This window comes from Marmota marmota, unplaced genomic scaffold (assembly GCF_001458135.2).
Source record: "Marmota marmota marmota unplaced genomic scaffold, marMar, whole genome shotgun sequence".
NCBI lineage: Eukaryota > Metazoa > Chordata > Mammalia > Rodentia > Sciuridae > Marmota > Marmota marmota.
In genome coordinates, this window is record NW_026000242.1 from 4,142,264 (window position 1) to 4,146,846 (window position 4,583).

Here is a 4,583-nt window from a genome sequence, read left to right on the forward strand (position 1 = left end):
AATACCCCATACTGTCCCAAGGGGACTCAGTTACAAATATCAGATCTCAGCCAGCTTTGAACTAGAAAGTTCTTTCTCATGTACAATACAGTTCTTTTTGACTTAAATGTAAAATTTCCACCTTGTCCTCATTGTGGACAGCTTCTCTTACCTATATATAGTCTATGAATGATGGAGAGGAGAAGTAAAAGACTAAGAGACTATGAATGGTTCTGAGAATTTGAATGCAAGATCTCTTACCTATATATATAGTGCAAATCAGAAGAGTGTGGCCCATAATAGAAATTGTTTATATGTGTTAAGATTCTGTAGGAGACTATCATAAGTTTTTCATGAAATCTTAGCAAATCCCAGACAAACCTTTGAGCAAGGCACAGTCATGATTTCCTTTTTATTTTTTATTTTTTTTTATTTTTTGCTTCCTCAGGAAGTAGGGTACACTAACTTCAGGAGGCCCTTGAACTGGTCAGAGGGGACCAGAGTAGTTTTCAAACCAAGACCTTGGGTGGGATAAACCTTGACTTCCAACCCCTAGGGGCAAAGTCCTGGCAGCCCCTCCCTTGTGCACCTGACCCTCCTTTGAGCTTCCCTCCCCTTTGTCCAGCTCCCTACTATTAAAAGTGACTCACAGATCAAAGGACACCACTGCAAGGATCCTTAGCCCCAGAGAGCTACAGGGCCCAGAACTCTGGAGTTATAGGTAACCCTTTGTGTATATTTGCATTTTTGTGCAAGTAGAATTCTCAGGGATCCCTGACCTCTCAGCCTGGGTATGAGGTGGGAGAATGACTCTATGGTGTTTCTTCTACTCAAACTTAAACTTTCCTTAGAATTTAGACAGCAACTTGCAACTTCAGTAGGAAAGTCTTGTCCCAACCACAAAAGGGAATGGACTAGAGATAAAGGGTCCACCTCTTCCCTGAGAGGGAATCCTGGAGGAAGACAGATCTTGCACTCAGATTCTACAGAACCATTCATAGTCTCTTAGGCTTTTACTTCCCCTCTCCCTCATTCATTCTATCAGCCAGCATCTCTTGCATAGCTACGGTGTGCATGGTTTGGCACTAAGTAATATTGGACATACAAACGTCATTCCTGTGTGACTTAAAGTGTGTTCTGCAGAGCTGTTACCAACACAGGTTCCTGGGAGTTGAGGGTGTATGTAGCCCAGTGGCAGAGGCACCAAACAAAACAACAAAAAAACTGGTTCCTGGACTCAGTCACCCAGGGCATTGCTTATGACTATGCATTTTAAACAGGATCCCTAGGCTCATTAAATTAGTTTTGAGAACCACTGCTCTACTGGCATCTCCTCCCAGGTGCAGCCCTTGATATTGGTACACAGTAAAAGGCCCCCATCATGGTTACATTCAAAGAATGTTGTATGACCCAAGAACACGGTCCTGACCCTTGCATAGGTGATGGTAGCCCTGTCCTTTGCTGTCCCCTGGCTATCTTTCTCACAGGGTGAGCCTTGCAAGGGGCGAGGGAGGCAGGAGCTGCCCACTATACTGCAGCTGCTCTGGGTGCACAGTCCTGGGCAGATTGTGAACCCGGAGGGCAGAGAGGCTACCCGGCATGCACTGTTCCCTCCTGACTGGGCAAAGATCTGATGGTACCAATTAACGTTAATGAGGCTCCCTCTCCGTCTGGGCCTGTCTTGAGGCTTTGCTAATTAATACCTCTATGATCCCTTGGGTCCCTAGAATGAGAGGTCTGGGGGAACCAAGTGGTTTTATTCAAAAGGATCTTTCTACCCAGAATAAACACAAGGAGACTGAGGCCTGGAGTTGGAGGGGAGGGGACAGAATAGAGAACAGCCCACAGCTCCTGAGCACCTTCCACTGCAGCAGCACACTTCTGTCCCACCTGACTCCAGCAGAGGGGACAATTATTTCCCACCTTGCCCAGAGGAGGAAAGTGAAGCACAACACAGGCTTTAGGCCAAGGTTACACTGGAGAGTGGCAGAACTAGGGCCACATCTAGGCCGTCTGACTCCAAAATCTAAACTCTTTTCTCCAGAGCCTGCTATGACCACACAGCCCTGCGTAGCCCCCTAGGCCTCTTGCCCAGGGCCAGGTATTTGCCTCTAGATTGGGTCCAGCAGAGGCGCTGGCAGTGCAGACATTCACCCTGCAACAGACCTCAGCTCCCTCTCCCAGCTGTGACTTTGGACCTTATCATGAACTTCCTGTTCCTGGGGAGATAAGGCAGGGTGGGCACAGGCCTTTCTCCTCTCCATGTCCCCAGCCTTTGGGAGACCTGTCACCTTGTGCCCTCCTGGGTAGTGCTGGTCTCCTTTGCCCTGGACTCCTCCCACCTAAAGGGGAACAGGGGCTTTCCCCGGCTGGACCATTAGTAACACAGGGGCCAAGGTCTTGTCCCAGGAGCCTATTTCCAGGCGTAAGTGTGGGGCCACTCTGAGCAAACTGCAGGTTTCTTGGAACTGATAGGCCTCAGTCACCCTCCCTCAGATGTCTGACTTGCTGAGAGATGGGTAAGTGCTTTAACTCCAGAATGGGTGGCATGGCAGGGCTGTGGAGCCCACAGGCCAGTTCTGAGCCGGGCCTGCCACTTTCTAGCAGTGGCTTGGACAAGCGGTTTAACTAACTTTTTAAAGCTTTGGTTCTTAGTATAATGGATGTAAAGATTCCTATTCTGTTGGATTATCATGAGAATTAAGTGAAATACTCCACTCTGTCCCTAGGCCAGGGTCAGGCAGTGGCTTTCCCAAGGGTCTGTAGCAGAGCCTGGCCTCAGCTGCACAGCTGTAGTTACTGAGTAAATTCTCTACAAATGGCAGCAGTTTTTTTCCATACTTATGTACGTGATCCGTTGACAATATCACCTCAAATTTATTAATTAGAGACAATGGAGGGCAATTCGGGGTTATACTTGGAGATTCCAAGGAGAAAGCCTTGAAATGCAGAAAGGATTGGGTGGGTGGGTAGGTGGGGGGGGGTCCCAGAGTCTGGCTCTGGCAGGAAGTTATGTTTTCCCCTTTCCCTCCTCCTCTCCCATCCTCCCTCAGGCTGCCTCCGGCGCACTCTCCCTCTCCCGACTCCTCCTCCCTTCTCCACATCTGGATTCAACTAGGGAACAACAGGCTTTCTGTGAATGCCCCCACCTTCTTCAGCCCTCAGTCCACTGCCTCAAAACTTTGATTCTCAGGGGGTGGAAGGTGGGGCAGAGCGAGGTGGGGGTGGGGTTGGAAAAATTTTGAACTCTCTCTTCCCAGATTTATAGGGTTAAGTCTGCACAACTCGCCCCCCCCCCTCCTTGCTGGAGATCCACCAAAGAGCCTGGAGCCCCAGTTCAGAGCTGGGGGTGGGGTGTCTCTGGAGGCAGGGGAGGCTGCAGTTCCTCAGCCCCCACCCCATCCCAGGGCCAGCTTGCAGCCACCCCTCCCTGCCTGGGAGAAGCCCTGCTGGGCTCTGAGGCCAGGCAGTAAATTGGAATGCAGAAGTCACAGTCCAAGGCAGCTGTAACTCTCATTAAAGTGACATCAACCCCACCTCGGGAGGATGCTGTAAATCCAGGGAAAGGGGGCATTCATCCAGGGAGAACCGCAGAAGCAAAGAAAAAAAACCATAAATAGAGGAGACGTGGTGTCTGGAACTAATGGTGGGGCCCTCCCTGCCCAAGGCTGTGCTGAACTGGGGGTGGGGAAGGAGCTAAGGCCAGAGGAGGGGGATGGGGGTTCTGAGCCAGGCCCTAGGGCCTAGTGAATCCAAAGGGCACAGCCAAAGCCCTGCCTACAGTTGATTGTCCTCTGCCCTTTCTGCACATTCTCTTGGGCTGAGGCTGGCACTAGGAATCAGAGTTGGTTTTTGTCCTTGGGGGAATGACTAGGGGCTTTCCCAGGGACAAGAGAAGCTGTTGGCTTTGGCCATTAAGGTTTTGTCAGTTCTCCTGTGATCAGACATCTGGGGGTCAGTCTCTGGGTTTATAACCCATCACCCGAATTCAAATCTTGTCTCTACTACTTGCTTCCAAGCTGTGGGCCTTGGAAGAGTTGCTTCTACTTTAAAAAACCTCAGTTTAAGCCTGGCATGGTGGACACATCTGTAATCCCAGAGACTCAGGAGGCTGAGGTGGGAGGATAACAAGTTTGAGGCCAGCCTCAGCAACTTAGTGAGACCCTGTTTCAAAGTTTAAAAAAATAATTTAAAAAAGGCTGGGTGGGTAGCTCAGTGGTAGAGAGTCCTAAGTTCAATCCTCAGTAACAAAAAACAAAACAAACAAAAAAAAAAAAAAAAAAAAAAAAAAAAAAAAAAAAAGAAAGAAAGAAAAAGGACGCCTCAATTTTCCTTCAATAGAGAACCGGAAAGGTCGCCCACCAAAGCTTGATGTGAAAACCCAAGTAGAAAACACAGACCATTTCTGGTGGTGTGTAGGTACTAATTGTTGAGTGACTAAATGATTCCCAGGTCCCCCCACCCCATCACTGCCCAGAAACAGATTTATTTTCAGCTTTCCTTCCTCCCTTCCTTCCTTCCTTCTTTCCTTCCTTCCTTCCTTCCTTCCTTCCTTCCTTCCTTCCTTCCTTCCTTCCCTCCCTTCTTTCATTCCTTCCTTATAC

General features: G+C 49.0%; 1 long non-coding RNA gene across 1 annotated transcript in view; it reads left to right on the forward strand.

Moving 5' to 3' along the window:
• The first annotated feature begins 2,174 nt into the window (after positions 1-2,174).
• The window catches only part of LOC107145765, a 13,873-nt gene continuing 11,464 nt past the window's right edge, over positions 2,175-4,583 (forward strand). The window contains exon 1 of the long non-coding RNA XR_001503949.2: positions 2,175-2,498. This is a non-coding gene — a long non-coding RNA (uncharacterized LOC107145765). The remainder of the gene's footprint in view (positions 2,499-4,583) is intronic.